Source organism: Pleurodeles waltl, chromosome 10 (genome assembly GCF_031143425.1).
Source record: "Pleurodeles waltl isolate 20211129_DDA chromosome 10, aPleWal1.hap1.20221129, whole genome shotgun sequence".
Classification (NCBI taxonomy): Eukaryota; Metazoa; Chordata; class Amphibia; order Caudata; family Salamandridae; genus Pleurodeles; species Pleurodeles waltl.
Genome location: NC_090449.1, coordinates 922,424,329 through 922,441,157, shown reverse-complemented (window position 1 = coordinate 922,441,157; position 16,829 = coordinate 922,424,329).

Genomic DNA, 16,829 nt, shown 5'->3' with positions numbered 1-16,829 from the left:
ACAAGCATGGGTCAACAAAAAAATTGCAAACTTTAGAAAAGCTTGAAAGAGTTAGCTTGACTGCCCCAGCCTGGCTTGGGTGACCAAATCTGACAGGATGAAGTTTTAGGGGGCCAGAGAGGATACTTTGGACAGTTACTTGGCCACCAGAACATTTTTAGGTTGAGTTTCAAACTCTACAGAACAGTTGCCATACACTTTAATGGAGTGGTCCTGACGCTGAGGATACAGGATGAAAATATGCTAAAGGATGCTCTGGTTGAGGGGCGATCACTGGGTTTGCCTTTGTGGTGAGTCCTTGGTCAACAGGTCATGTGGGGTGACTATGGCTACAGATGCAGGAGTCCCAAGAAGTCCTTTTTGATGAAGTAGCCTGCCAGCTAAACATGGACTACTGGTCTCCTTGCACCATGGTTGGGGACAAATCCTTTGTGGGAGCTAGTTTCCCTCCTGGGTGACAAATTCAAACTCTTATGACATTGCTGGGTCCAGCAGGCTTGGGTGTAACTTTTGGCCATTGATGATCGATCACTTCAAAACTCACAGTGGTATGTAGTGGCAAAATGTCTGTGGTGGCTACCAACATGCTGGTTTGCACTTCTTAAGATCCTTTGTTCCCGGAGCTGGTTCCAGGCGATCAGCCAAATTATCCTTAGAGTTGCTGCATGATACGGGGATAGGAATCCATTTTTGGCCAAGCCAGAAGCCACGGACACAGTCCAAACTTCACTAGCTGAATGTGTAGTATGTGCAATCCTTCCACTGGTGCAGCCTTTCTTTGTCCTGTAGCAATGGCAGCTGGGCAGTACTTCTTTAGGCCTTTCTTCAAATCCAATGTGATCTGAGTGGCAGGGTGCCAGGATTTTTCAGAGTCACATTTGGCAGAGGGGCAGCACCAGTCCCTTGGTGAGGTGAGCAGGGAAGGGTCCAGCAGCGAGACACAGGGAGAGAGATGCTCGCCAAGGATATGGCAGGGCTGAGTTTACAATGCCTTTTTCACATTATTCTTTGTTCGCATTTAATGTGTGAGTACAGGGAGGTGTTCCCATCAGTTTTAGAGGTAAACAATGATAACTCTGCAAGTGAAAATTTTCACGCATATCGAGAAACTTGCTGCCTGGGTCACTGCTTAGGGTGATGAGTGCTCTAAAAGAATGCCTTTGCATTAAGCTTATACTAATTCACGATTTGGGAAGAGACTGTACATGGAGTTCATGGTATAACTATGGGTTGAAGGGTACATGGGTGTAAGCACAGAAATATGAGGGAAAAAGAAGCAAAGTTTGGATGAAGTATCCTTCACAGATTTTACATGTTTGTCTTTGTATTCCATTGTAGATAATCCTGAGTGTGTGTACTAAAAGTGGACAATTGAACCCAAACTCATCTGTTTATCAAAAATCGGTGTACAACAGGCAGGGTATTTAATGTTGAGGGGATCGATGGTCATGATGAAGCCCAAGCCACCCATATGGGCAATGGAAACAGCCAAATCATGTTGACCCTCGAACAGATATTTGGGGTGAAGAAGTGATTATATCCCTTTATCACCACCATTTTTCTAATTCTTTTAATCCTATCCAGTGAATCTGGGAATAAAGATTAACTATTGATTCACTTGAGATAGTTTTAACTATTGTGTGTGTTGTTCTGTATTTCTGATCCCTGTTTGTCGTTTCATGTTTTTTGTTCACCCTCACTTTTGCTCCATCCCTTATGTAGGCTAGCGTGGGGAGGTGTCAGCATAGCCCTATGATGAAGCATGCCACGATAAGTGGGTGAGGGCAGACTTTCTAACACATATGCTGTTTCTCTAGCTGGTTGGGCCCACCTTTTTGGGTCTCCACTTTGATTTTCAAGTCCTTTGTGTATTGCAGGGTGCCAAGGGTGCCATATTTATTATAGTAAACTGCCCTGAAGGGACCAACTGGTCACTAGCCAATGGGTTACTATGTCCCCTCCCTTCTGGTGATGTGACACCTGGCTATCCCATAATGAACTATTCTAGCTACTCTCAAGATGTCAGGGCCCCTCTTTGTCCTTCAGGGGCTTGGCGGTCCACCCTAGAGGTGTGACTATCTGAGGGCTACATTCCCATGGCAAAACCGTTTTTCCTGGGTTTCCCTCTGTGTCCCTGCCTCTGACTTGTCAACATGAACAATGGGCTGCCTGCTCAGGAGTGTTATCACCATTTGTCCTTCAAAGGTGTTTTCCCCTTTGAAGTTGGCCTTTTGGGCTAACTCCCCGAGTGGCCATCCTGAGAGACAAATGACTGTGTTTCTATGCCAGGGAGTTTTTTACATGCCTCCCCAGCTGGACAGAAAACTGTCTGAAATCCAGGGTCTTTGAGAGGCCACTGGACTAGATGGGGCACAGAGTGGCAACTTTCTAAAAGTTGCAGAACTTTAATTGTTACATTAAACTTGACCTGGGCATCAGATCAGGTTTAATGCCATGATTAATTTAATACCTTACAGTACCAAGTTATGTAGTCCCATTCAGGAGTAGCAGGGCAGCAGTCCCAACTGGTAACCCTGTGTCATCGAAGGGGGCTACTAACTTTTCCCAGCAAAACAATAATTTTGAAGCGTTGCTGTTAAGAGATATGAAAAAATATATGTCTTGCTTAATAGTATATAGATCCCTGCATAGGGCTCCATAGGCCTTCTTTTGGGTGAACTTACATATAGGGTTTATGGAAGTTGTGGATTTGTGTTAGAAATTGAGTCTCCAGTTGGCAGAGTTATGCACTCTGTCCAGGTAGGGACCACAATCCTAGTCAGGGTAAGTCACAACACAACCTAAATTATACTTCGCTCATCCTCTGGTAAATCTGCACAGAGCAAACAGGCTTAACTTGAACGGCAATGTGTAAAGTATTTATGTAATGGCTCATACAGTAACACAGTGAAAACACTAAAAAAGATTCCACACTATGTTAGAAAAATAGGGAATATTTATCTGAGCGAAACAAGACCAAAATCACAAAATCTATCCAGTGAAAGTCGAGATTTGATTTTTTTACGTTTAAATGTGAAAACAGAGCTTACAAATCACTAGCTGTCAAAATGTTTCCTGAGGTCGTGAGGGACCGGTGCAAATCCAAAATCCAGGCTAACTGCAATGGAGGATAGGCTGGCAACAGAAACCATGCAGGGTCATCTGAACAACACCTTTGCTGGAGCAAAGCGTTGACGCTGAGTGTATGATGTGTCAGTATTTTCCACACAGTTGTGTTACTGCGTCGTCCTCTGGCTCTGTGAAAGTGAATGCGATGACAAGTCATTGGGCTGTGCAGAGCATTGTCGCTAAGCCGTGCAGGCTGGGAATCTGCTGTTGTCGGGCAGCTGCTGCATCGCCACCAGGAGCGATGTGGCAATTTTGCACCCACACTGGAGGCGAGGTGTTGCTTTTTGCAGAAAGCAGCTGCAGAACCCACTTCTGAGATGAAGAACTTGGAGGGGTACCTCAGGCAACGGTGAGACTCACAAAGAGCAGAGTCCAGCAGCAATGAGAGTTGTAGGCAGTCTTTAATGTCCCTAGGGTTGCAGGAGAACAGGGGCAAGCCATCAAGTCCTTGGAGATCACTCTGGTGGGAAGGCAGAGTCCTTCCAGAAGGGTCAGAGAGCAGCAGGTAGAAGGGTAACAAGCAGAAAAGCACTCATTCCATAAAAGCAGTCCAGTTGAGTCCTTTGAGCAGCACAACATTTCTTCTGAAAGAGGTTCATTTCCAGTCCAAAATTGTCTGACTTGAGGGAGTCAGAGACCCAATACTAATACCCAAAAGGGCCTTTGGTGTGGGGAGACATCAAAGAGTGGCTTTGAAGTGCACCAGTTCCCTTTCAGGCCAGTCCTCTCTGCCAGGCTACCTGTGGGAGGGTTGTCAGTCCTTTTTGCGGGGTCAGGCCACTACCCTTTGAAGTGTAAGCATGAGTCTGTCCACCATTCCTGTCCAGGAAGACCCATCAGTATGCAGATGAATGCAGATGCAGTTGAGTGTCCTGTGTCTGTGGCTGTCTTGATGGAATGCACAATTGTAGCTGTCACTCACCCCAGGACAGACGTGTATTGGGGACAGGTTATAAGGCACACAGAGCAGTAAGAGTAGAGAAATGCCAACTTTCTAAAAGTGGCATTTCTAAAATAATAATGTTAAATACAAATTTACCAGTAAAGATGATTTATCATTGCCAATCCAAAGATATGAAACAATGCAGCTACTTCTTTTGGATCAGGAATTACAGCTTAAAAGTATATTAGGGAATTCCCAATGCTGGCCTGTGAGAGGAGCAGGCCTCACAATAATGAAAGACAACTTTGGTAGTTTTTCACTACCAGGACATTTAAAACAGAAAGGTACATGTCCTGCCTCTTAAATACAATGCACCCTGTCTGGTGGAGCACATAGGGCCTACCTTAGGGGTGACATATATGTAAAGAAAGGGGTGTTTAAGGTTTGGCAATGGGTTTTAAATGCCAAGTTGAGGTGGCAGTAAAACTACACACTCAGGCCTTCCAGTGGTAAGCCTGAGACATGTTTATGGGGCTACTTATATGGGTGGAACAATCAGTGCTGCAGACCCACAAGCAGCATTTCATTTACAGGCCCTAGGCGCATGCAGTGCACTGTACTTGGGAGTTATAAATTAATTAAATATGCCAACTAGGTACAAGCCAATATTACCACTTCTAGCAGAGACAGCACAAGCACATTAGCACTGGTCAGCAGTGATAAAGTGTGCAGGGTCCTAAAACCAGCGAAAATGAGATCAGAAAAATGAAGGAAGGGAGGCAACTAGTTCGGGGAAGACAATCCTAAGGCTGTCAGGTCTAACACATTGCCATTAGATTAAATGGTGTTAGTATTGATAAAAACAATTTCAATGTATGCCATGAGATCTGCACATATAACAACATCCTCCTCATCAACCTCAAGTTAGAAATACGTGGTCAGGCAAGCCCTGCAACCTAGGTCTGAAACAACTGATTGACAGTTCACAGGAGGGGTGATACGTAGCCTGTAGACATACGTGCAAACAGGAAAAACCCGGTTCGATCCATCAGATAGGCAGCAACACCACATTGGTCATAAGAGATTGGCCCCCAGTAAAACACATTTGGCTAGAGGGGTCTGAGTTCCCAAAACAGCATAAAAGTTAGATGTCACATAAAGTTAGGATCACTCAGTCAATCAGAACACAACACACAGTGATCATGCACTCCCTATGCCGGACATCTGGATAAGTTACCCACTGGCCCGCATTATGTCCATGCAAGGTCGAGACCCACCTGTGCACTTTATCTGATGGTCAGGTTTATGACTCTGTGACTAGGCCCAGATTCCTTTCTCAGAAGAATGTATAGAATTGTTTTATAATGCTTTGAGAAATGTATATAAGGGCGCTGACAACCAATATGCTTTGAGACAGTCATCAGACCACAACTCTGTAATGTTCTCCCAGCCCCTGCATTTAATTAAACCAACTGTTCCTATTTTGCCAAACGCCTCTTGTATTTCATTTCTTTAAAGTAAATCCATATTCAAGCAACATATTTGTGAGCCAGGCAGGAGAGATTGGTTCTTCGAAGGAAGGTAAAGGACCCCACACGTACAGATTCATATTTGCACAACAAGAGAGGTGAACAGACGCTGGAATTGATTGAAAGTTCTGCTGAATCCATCGGATGGAGGTCCATCCTGAAACCACCATCAGTGTGTATTCGGTATGCATGACTCCTGGGTCTGATATAGGGTGTAATTCAGACGTTAGAGAAAGATTTGGATCTTGGAGGTTAGGTGTAACTTGTACTTGGCCAAGGAGGTCCTGTAGTTATCACGTTCTTCCTTCTACTCCACATAAATTGTTGCTACCTTTGCCCCCGAGCTGATATTGACAGACTATCAGGCTCACTTGGTCCCGTGTACCACACAGAGACTCCCCTTGCCATTGGGCAGTGTGCGCTAGGAGCAGGCTAAGGGTGTTTTTTGGACAAAGTTATCATTTTTTCCTGTCACTTTTTTCTCTCTTCTCTTTTTACTTCCATTGTGGTTTTCAATTGATGCATTGTTGATGTTGTGGTGCTGATAAACTATTACTGCTATATTTCATATTGAAATGTTATGTCTTGTTAAGCGATTTAATGTACGCATGAAAAAGTCAATATCTTTTCCTCACAAATCGTTATTTCATATCTGCTATTCCACTGCTAAAAAACGGTTCATAATATTTTGAATTATTCATTGCATTTTCTTACAGGTTGTGACCCTTCACATGCATTGTTTTATGTATTGTGAAAAATCTGTTTGATGCATCTCAGTCAAAAGTTGAGCAAAAAGCTAATAGTTATTGCCAGTATAGTCCCATGTACATATTTCCCCAAACTCAGAGTACAATTTAGGATTCTTTAAAACTCAAGAAAATTAGAACTATACCAGTCCTTTGAAAGAGGTTCGCAACCAATCATGGAGCTGCCGTTAAGTCACATTCAAACTAGATTACCCCACACAGGCTTAAAAAAACTAGATAAATCTGGCAATGAATGGCATGCACATACTTAGGCACACATGTTCCCTTGGGCAGAGGTGGGAACCTTTGACACCAACATAATAGAACACAGGAGGACACACATTCAGACAAAATTTGAAAGGCAAAAAGGGCTAAAAGAGAGGTACTGTTAGAACTGTGAGCCAGCTTTGAGGTGGCTCCAACCTGTAACCACCCAGACCCCACGAGCAAAGTTTCTGCACCACCCCCACCAAACGTGAGCATGGAGGTGTGCTCTCCGACGCCTGCCACCCCAGCCGTTCCTGCACTAGGTTACCCCAATCCACTGATTATGAGGCCTGGAGGGTCACCTGCCAGGCAGCGAGCTGCTAGATTCAGGGCTCCAGGGGTCACCAGAAAGTCATGTCCAGATGATTCCAGCCCATCCCAGGTAGATGCTAAGTTTTCCAAAAGCTTGACTCCCCATCTGTTGCATTCAGTCAATGAACCCCAACAGTGTGGGGAAGATATACACCAACCAGTCCAGAAGAGCACTCTCAGGTGACTGGGAGGTTCATAGCAGTCTTAGACAGTGACAACACCAGTGGGGGGTGGGGGGGAAGGATCTCAAGGTCTGACGTCATGGGGACAGAGGGTGCACACCATCAAGGTGTGTCCAGAGAATGGAAGAGATGACAGAAAGTGAGCTTGCTGACATTGTCCAACCAAGGAAAACCATGCACAGCACCAAGCAAAGGAGGAGGCCCAGCTGGGAGTAAAAAGAAAGGCACTGAATGAGGAGAGAGCAAGCTCTCTCCTGGGAAGTGCAAAGGGAGAAAAGAACAGCGTGACCTCCCCTGGGGCTCCACACGAAGAAGGGTCTGAAGTAGAACCAGAAGGGAGACCCGAACCACACTAGACCAGCAGTGTAGGAGAGGAGCTGAACAAGAAATAAGAGTTCAGAGTAACCTAGCCCAAACCCAATTAAATCTTTGGAGAAGCAGAATAGCACCTTTACACATGCATGAGGAGAGCAGCCACAAAGATATTCGCCACTACCCCCAAACATGCCAGTCAGGCAAACTGACCCTAGAGAGATAGGCCCTCACTACAACCCTGGTGGTCAGTGATAAAGTGGCAGTAATACCACCAACAGGCCGACAGTAACTACCACCAAATTATGACCATGGCAGAAAGAGCTCAGATAGACCACTACCACACCGACCGACAGGGCGGATACAACAGGCGGAAGTCAATGTTCTGCCTACCGTATTAAGACCCTGCAATCCGCCACCTTTTCCGGGGCGGTACCAACGACATCAAAAGCCTGGAAGAACCACGCCGTCATGGAGCCCGAGCTGCAGATCTTCCCAATGATCTTTTATGTCCTGCTCCACCACAAACACCAACAACGGCGAAGACGACTACAGTGAATACAGCCACCTAGCACAGAAGGGAGGGGGGAGGAAAAAGAGAGTAACACACCCATGCCCAACACACACACACCCACCCCCAACACCAGACACACAATCAGATGCAGAAGAAAAAATATTTACCCTGTACCCCTCAAGAATAGAGCAAGGACAACATGAACAGATGAAAGCATGTGTAATAACATAAATACATCAAAAATACATACATCAAATCTAAAATTATATACATATGTACAAATCAAGGGACACAGCCCAGTCCTCAACGTGCGTGGGCCACAGGGCCACATCACAAAGTCCAAGTCCCTACTTGTCTCCTGCAACAACATGGGGAGAATACTGCAGGGGCATCAGTTTGAAAATAGTCAGCCACCTCAGCCAGCAGATGGAACAACACCACTGGTCCTGGAGGGGCAAAATGGCCATTGCACTTTGTCCTGGGGAGTGCAAGGCCATAGTCTCTTAAGTGGGTGACTTGCCCACATTCTCTGAAAAGGGCAACATGCCCTGTGCTTGGTCCTGGGGAGTGCATGGTCACAGTCTCTCAAGTAGGTGACTTGCCCACATGCTCTGGAGGGAGCAACATGCCCTGTGCTTGGTCCTGGGAAGTGCAAGACCACAGTGTCTCAAGTGGGTGACTTGCCACATGCTCTGCAGGGGGTAACATGCTCTGTGCTTGGTCCTGGGGCATGCAAGGCCACAGTCTCTCGAGTGGGTGACTTGCCCACTGGTTCTGGAGAGGGCATTCTGCCCTCTGATCTTCATCCTGGGGAGGATGGGGTAAGTGGGTCCCATACCCACTGGTTCTGAAGGGGTATTGTGCCCTGTGATCCTCATCCTGGGGAGGATGGGGTGAGTGGGTGGCTTCCCCACTGGTTCTGGAGGGTGCATTGTGCACTGTGATCTTCATCCTGGGGAGGATGGGGTGAGTGGGTGCCATACCCACTGGTTCTGGAGGGGGCATTGTGCCCTGTGATCTTCATCCTGGGGAGGATGGGGTGAGTGGGTGCCATAACCACTGGTTCTGGAGAGGGCATCATGCCCTGTGCTTTTGAACCTGGGGAGTGCAAGGTCACAGTCTCTCAGCTGGGTGTCATACCCACAGGATTTTCAGGGAGCAGGCCGCTCAACAGCCCATGGATGCAGGTCTAAGGAATGTCTGAGGGTGGTGATGGCTGCTCAGTGGTGGCAGTGGTGCTGCTGCTGCTAGTGGTTCTGCAGGGAAGCTCCAGCCCATCCCCTGCAGCCTCAGACAGCTGCTCAACCATGGTTGGTGGTGGGGGCTCCGACTGACTCCCAGCACCAGACCCCTTGTCCTTCCTGCCTGCTGGTGCAGGCCTCTTGCCCATCCAGACAGCAGCTGTGGCTGGCTCCTTGGCCTTCCTGGCAGCAGCTGGGGTTGGCTCCTTGCCCTTCCTGACTGCAGCTGGGGATGGCTCCTTGCCCTTCCTGGCAGCAGCTGGTGCTGGCTCCTTGCCCTTCCTGGCAGCAGCTGTTAATGGCTCCTTGCCCATCCTGGCAGCACTTGGGGCAGGCACCCTTTCCATTAGGTAGCCTGTTGCCCTGGATGCTTTACCACCACGAGTTTCTGTGGACACTACTGGGCCCGTGGACTGTGTGGCTGAGGTGCTTGTCTGAGTTTTACCCACCCTGGCCAGATGTGAAGGAAGGGGGGTGGGAGGGGTAGGGAATAGGTCAATGGTGGAAAGGAAAAACTTCTTAGGGATATAGGGGTGGGAAGAGTGAGAAGGTTTGGGAGTGGAGGAAGAGGGAGTGTTTGTGGGAGGTGTCTCTCTGCTGTGTTTGGGTGCAGATGCATGGGCTGGATGCTTTTGTGAGGTGGATGGCTGTTGGGTGTCTGAGTGCTTGCGTTTGTGTAGCTTGGGGGGGCACAGACACAGTGGGAGAGGACATGGGGATGTGTGCATGGCTGTTGGGGTGGTGTCTGCCAGTGAGGTGTGTGTTATGATAGGTGTGGTGGTGATGGCAGTAATGGCTGAGGATGTAGTGCATGCAAGTGTGAGTGGAGACACAACTGGGAAAGAGGTGCAGGAGGAAGAGGAGGAGGGGACACAGTGGAGGCTGTGGATGTGGTATGTCTGCATCTGGATGGTGTTTGTGTGACTGCCTGTGGCATGAAGTGTGGTGCTTGTATTTGCCTGAACCACTCTTGTGTGTTGTCTTGTGTGAATGCTGGTCTGCCTGTGTGCTTGGGATAGGTTGGGGTTGAGGGGAATGGGATTGGGTAGAAGAAGTTGGAGGAGGGGTAGAAACAGGGACAATGGCTGCCATCAAAGAGGAGTCCAGAGCCTGGATTGATCTCTGTTGGGCCACCAAGCTAGTGTGAATGCCCTCCAGAAATGGATTGATTTGGTTCATTTGGGCTGCCAGCCCTGGATGGCATTCACAATGGTTTACTGCCCAACAGAGATGGATCTCAGGAGGTCAATAGACTCCTCACTCAGGGCAGCAGGGCTCACTGGGGCAGGGCCTGAGGTGCCTGGGGTAAAGGAGATGTCCACCCTCCTGGGTGAGCGGGCACGGGAAACTCGCTGAGGGGCTGCTGGGAGGGCGATGCTGGTATGGTGGGTGACGGCTGTACCTGTAGCTGGGGTGGGCACAGAGGTGTCTGCCACCACCAGGGAGCTTCTATCGGAAGAGGTATCTATGTATGAACTGTCCCCTCCAGTCTCTGCTGTGGTGCTCCCCTCACCCTCCATCCCACTGTTGCCCTCATAGTTGGTGGACTCTACCTCCTTGGTCCTGTGGGATGCTGCTCCCTCCGTCGACGGTGCCTCTGCTCCTCTGCCAGATGATGCTAATGCACATAAGGACAGGATGACAAAACAAAAAGGGGGGAAGAGACAAAGGAAACACTTAGTGGATGGCTGCACCAACACCACCATTGCCGTAGACAGCAACCTCACACACAGTGAACAGTCTTACGCACTATGCAGTGCACTACCAGTAACAATAGTAGTCACCAGGGCATGGGGCAGGACACATACCGCCAACTGCAGCATACCTGGGACCCACACAGCCCTGCCCAGTAGTGGATGCCTACTAGCTAGGTAGGAGGAATGTCACATCTGACCCCTGCCCAACATGGGACCTACTCCGCAATGTCAGGCCTGGCCTAGGGGCACCCACAAACACACATCCCCCACTCGGATAACCCCCTACCATGCGTATGTTGTGATGATGGGCACTGTACTCACCCCCTTGTGGCTGCTGTAATGCCTTCATTCGCCCATCCAGCTCTGGATAGGCCACTGCCAGTATGCGGGCCATCAGTGGGGTCAGAGTTCGACGGGCACCCCTTCCTCATTGAGAGGCCATCGCCAGCTGGGCCTCCGCCGTCTTCCATGCCCAGCGTCTCAGGCCCTCACACTGTTTCCGGCATTGGGTGCTCCGCTTGCCGTAGACCCCCTGGGTCCGCATGTCCTTGACGATGGCACGCCATATACCCTTCTTTTGATGGATGCTGATCTGCAGAGAAAACACACATAGGGAAAGGTATTATTCAGACCCTCCTGCCTGTTACATTTATGGCCCACAATGCACCTTCCCACCCCCATTTGCACAGACATGGCCTAGCACTCTAGCTTCACATTGCCCAGGGGACACCCACCAACCCCCCTCTACACGAGGCCTTCACACACACCACTCCATGAATTCATTCCCCATGCATCGTGCTCACAGTGTACTCACAATTGGTCTGGAAGCCCATACAGCAGTCGGTACTGGGTAGGACCCCATCCACCAGTCACTTCAACTCCGCCTGTCACGTAGGCTCTCATTATTCTATGAGACTACTGGATTTCAAGTGGCAGAATCACCTGTGGTGTGGGAGAGTTGTCGCTAACTAGCAGTGCCTCATCTCTACCCAAGGGCAGGGATGATCGGGCAGCCAAGTGCATGACTAATTCCTACCTAGGCTATGATAGAGCACAGCGTGTTAAGCTCTAATTTTGCCCTTCAGGTTCCCCTGGGAAGACATCATCCCCCATACCTGAGCAAAAGCCTGATGTCTGCAAAAGTAGCTGTACCGAAGCACTTGGCGATCAGCATACAGTTGTGGTTCTTTGGCTGGAATCTCCCTCTAACGTGTAAGGGACAGGGAAGTGTTTTTATAAGAAAACAGCTGATGTTCTGAAAAATGTCTCTTCGTAAGGATGTGTATTTTCTATGAATGTCAGAGACTATACTTATACCACTTTCACCAGCACCTTATTTTTCCTGCAGCCTTGGAAGAAGCACAGAGTGAGCAAGAATGTCTTGTTTGAGAACAGAGTGCTGGCCTAGGCAAAAACAGTTAGATAGAGAGAAATAAAAGAGGACCGTAAAAGTTGCTATTATAACAATAATAAAGCGAAGCCAAATAAAATATATCTAGGTTAAAGTGCACAGCGGCAGGCCTAGTATGTTAAAATAACATGCATGGAGCTATAACTAAAATGGCTACACAACACGCCGAGGTGAAGAAAGGGGCCCTTTCCCCAGTCATACGAGTCATGGTAGGTTCCAGACACAGGTCACAGCAGCACATGCAGTTTAGGTCCTCTCCTGTTGAAGATCAGGTAGTAAGTGAGTGAACAGATAGAAAATGGCAGTGATGACCACGGCAGTGCGTACCGTCACCGCGGGCGTACATCACCATTGGCCACTGTACCCCATAGGGGCCAATATTATCCAATGAGGCTTTGCCCAGCAGTTCACGACCGCCTCCCGCAATGGTACACAACATCAGAGGAATTACCTCACTTCCACCTGTCCATCCACACAGGACAGGTGGACACCATTTCGTGGGGGGGGGCGGGCCCTGGATTACAACTGAGTCACAGTTCACAATTGTACAATCTGGACAAATGCCACATTCACATTTCAAAATAACATCATGCATTGTACTGTTGTGGCTACAATGTACAGTTTATGACTGCATCCTCACTCTTTTGCCCCCTAGATTGCAACTGCTGCGGATGAATAGGAGATGGAGACATACCCCCATGTAGAGACCCCTGGTAGACTTGGCAACAATGGAGGACAGGCACATTATCCTCATCTACAGACTTGACAGGGCCACAATCACGGAGCTGTGTGCCCAACTGGAGCCTGACCTCTATCTGCTATCTGTCAATCCCCACTCTTGTGCAAGTCCTATTTGTGCTCCATTTCCTATCAGCTGGTTCTTTCCAAGTGACAGTGGGCTTGCCAGCAGGAATGTCAGAGCCAATGTTCTCAATAGTGCTGACCATAGTGCTGTCTGCCCTGATTAAACACATGTGCAGCTTCATTGTTTTCCCCAAAAGTGGATGATTTGGCCACAGTGAGGGGTGACTTCTATGCAATGAGACATATCACTAACATAATTGGGGTGATTGATGGAACACATATTGCATTTGTCGTCCCCCCCAGCAAAATGAACAGGTCTACAGAAATCTAAAGAGTTTTCATTCAATGAATGTGCATATGGTGTGCCTGGTGGACCAGTATATCTCCCACGTAAATGCAAAGTATCCTGGGTCTGTGCATGATGCCTTTATCCTGAGGAATAGCAGCATCCCAAATGTGATGGCCCAAATACAGAGGCACCGCATGTGGCTAATAGATGAGCCCTGGCTCCCACTCAGTGGATGTTGGTGTATGGGTATGATGTGGGCCATAAAGGATAGTGTGTGGCCAAATGTTGTCCCTCGATATTTGCAGGTGACTCTGGTTACCCCAACCTATCATGGCTCCTGACCCCTCTGAGGAATCCCAGGACATGGGCAGAGGAACGTTACAATGAGGCATATGGGCGAACCAGAAGGATCATTGAACGTACCTTTGGCCTCCTGAAGGCTAGGTTTAGGTGCCTCCATCTAACAGGTAGATCCCTGTGCTACTCACCCAAGAAGGTCTGCCAGATAATCATTGCATGCTGCATGTTGCATAAATTTGCCTTGAGACACTGTGTGCCTTTTCTGCAGATGCCCATGTGGCAGCAATGGACCCTGTGGACAGTGAAGATGAGGAGGTGGGGGATGAGGATGAGGACAACAGAACTGCAGTGATTTGCTAGTATTTCCAATGACACACGGGTAAGACAGTGGTACTTCTCATTTCATTGTCATTTTATTGTATGAGATTGTCACTGGCAGGCTGTGATTTCCCACTTCTATGCCCACTCACTGTACCATTTGGTAACTCTTTTTGCAGATGTTGGTGTCCAACTATCGCTCCTGGTGTGTTCACTGCAGCCAACTACAGGTTAATGTTATGTGCACATTACTATACATTTAAATTGCAATGTTTGAACTTTGTTAAACAAATACATACTTAAATCATTTGACACACTCCATACTAGTATTTTTTCAAATGGTGTTTATTGCAGTGCTAAGAAGGGGGAAGTGCAATGGGATGAGGTGATGATGGAGGAAAGTCCAGGGTATAGTTACAGTGTATTTGTAGCACAGGTGCATTGTCCAAGGGGGCATAGGAAGGGGAACAATGGCAGTTCAAGGTGGACAGAGTGGGACACAAGGGTGACAATCAGGAGAGCCTTATTTCCTGGTGGGGGTCTTGGCAATAGTCTCTGGCTTCTGCCTGGATCACAGGGAACATTTGCGGGGTGGTTCTCCTTCTGCAGGAGGAGGGGTGCTGGTGGCCTTTTGGTCCTGTGGCAGGGCCTTCTGTCCCCTAGAAGCAGCGGAGGTTGTAGGTTGTTCAATTGTCTGGCTAGTGGCAGGGGCCCGCTGTTGTGAGGCTGCCTCCCTCATAATATTGGCAATGTTTGCCAGCACCCCTGCAATGGAGACCAGGGTGGTGTTAAGGGCCTGCAAGTCCTCCCTGATACCCTGGTACTGTCCCTCCTGCAGCTGCCTGTTCTCCTGCACGTTGGCCAGGATCTGGCCCAGCGTATCCTGGTAATGTTGGTATGCTCCCAGGATCTCAGTGAGTGCTTCCTGGAGAGTCGGTTCCCTGGGCCTGTCCTCCCCCTGGTGCACAGCAGTCCTCTCAGCTTCCCTGTTGTCCTGTGCCTCTGTCCCCTGAACCGTATGCCCAGGGCCACTGACTCCAGGTCACCGATAGTCTTGGGTATGGGGGTGCCCTGGGGTCCCTGTAGTGGTGGACACACTGCTGATTGACATGTCCTGGGGACAAAGGTATGGGTACGCTGGGTGGGTACTGTGGTGGTGTTTCTAGATGGGGGAGGCTCTGTAGTGGTGTGTGACTGTGCCTGGGTAACCGACTGTCCGGAGGTCCCTGATGGGCCAGGTTGGTCATCCAGATCAGACGAGCCAAGTCGCTGTCATCACTGTGGGCCTTTTCTGTGGGGGGACTGGCTAGTGCTGGCACCTCTTCTCCGGTGACTCGGATACCTGTGGGGATGTAAATGCAGTGTTATTGTTTCTGTGTGAGACATTTTGTGCATGGGTGGGTTGCCCACTTAGGTTATATTTGCCCAGGCAGCTTTAACTTGTGTGAGTTGGTATGTGGTGGGCTAGCTGATTCTCTCCAGTGTGTATGCTTTGGTGATAGGTGTCCATGCAGAATTGTGAGTGGTGTCCATGCATTGGTGGTGCATGCAAGGCTTGGCATTGGGATGGGTGAGATGTGATGGTGGGATTTGTGGGTAGTGGTGTAGTGATGGGAGTGAGGGTGGCGGTATGTGATGGCATGCAGGTAGGGGGGTGATAGAAATAGAGAGTTGAGTTACCAGAGTCCAGTCCTCCTGCTACTCCTGCCAGGCCCTCAGGATGCATGATTGCCAAGACTTGCTCCTCCCACTGTTGTTAGTTGTGGGGGAGGAGGTGGGGGTCCACCGCCAGTCCTCTGTACAGCTAGTTGGTGTCTTCCTGCAATGGGACGCACCTTCCCCCCTAGGTCGTTCCAACTCTTACTGATGTCGTACCTTGTTCTAGGGTGCTGACCCACGGCATTGACCCTGTCCACGATCCTCCGCCATAGCTCCATCTCCTAGCAATGGATATCTGCTGCACCTGTGCTCCAAATAGCTGTGGCTCTACCTGGATGATATCCTCCACCATGACTCTTAGCTCCTCCTCAGAGAACCTGGGGTGTCGCTGTGGTGCCATGGGTGTTGTGTGAGTAGTGTGGGTGAGGGTGTGTGGGGTGATGTGTTGGGGTGTGTGTTGTGAGGTGCGTTGGTGGTGTATAGGTGATGGTGGTATGTGGCTCTGGTTGTGTAAGTGGTCTTGCTGTCTCCCTCTGGTGACAATTATTTGTAATCGTAAAGGGTTGTGGTTAGTGTGGGTGTGTGTTTTATAGTATTGTGGGTGTTTGGGTGTAGTGTGTGCATGGGTGTCAGGTGTGTGTTGTTTGAATTGTCCAATGCGGTGTTGTTTCGTTTGTGTGACGATTTTGCCACCTGGTGGTCTGCTGGCCCAAAAGGAAGATTCAATATGAGAGACCCTGGCTAGAGGAGGGATCCTTCAAACCAGAGGACATAGCCGTTAATGAAGACTGCATCAGGCACAGAGGGTAAGATCCCAAATGGAATTTCCCTTACATGCAGGAATGCCTGTGAAGATGGGGTGCTACATTGAGGAAAAGCCAACAAAGCTGCTCCAAGCAAAAACAAGCTTGTTTTCACAGAAGGGCACATCAGGGACCATCTATGTGCCATGGGCGCAGATAGGCAAAGAATGGCTCAGGCCCAAGCTGGCCCCATTGATGGATGTAATGTTTTGAGAAAAATACATTGCAGGAATAAACCTAGCAATAAGCGATGTGAAGAGTCTGCTCAGCGTGTCATCAGAGAGCAGGCTAACGCAGTGTTTTTCTGATCCTGCATCCCAGCAGTCACACTGACTAACACATAGCATGAAAGGGCTGCATTCAATTAATTCAGACACCAGATATAGACAGGCCTGAGGGAAATGTTCCCTGACTCCCCAGATGTAGGCGGACT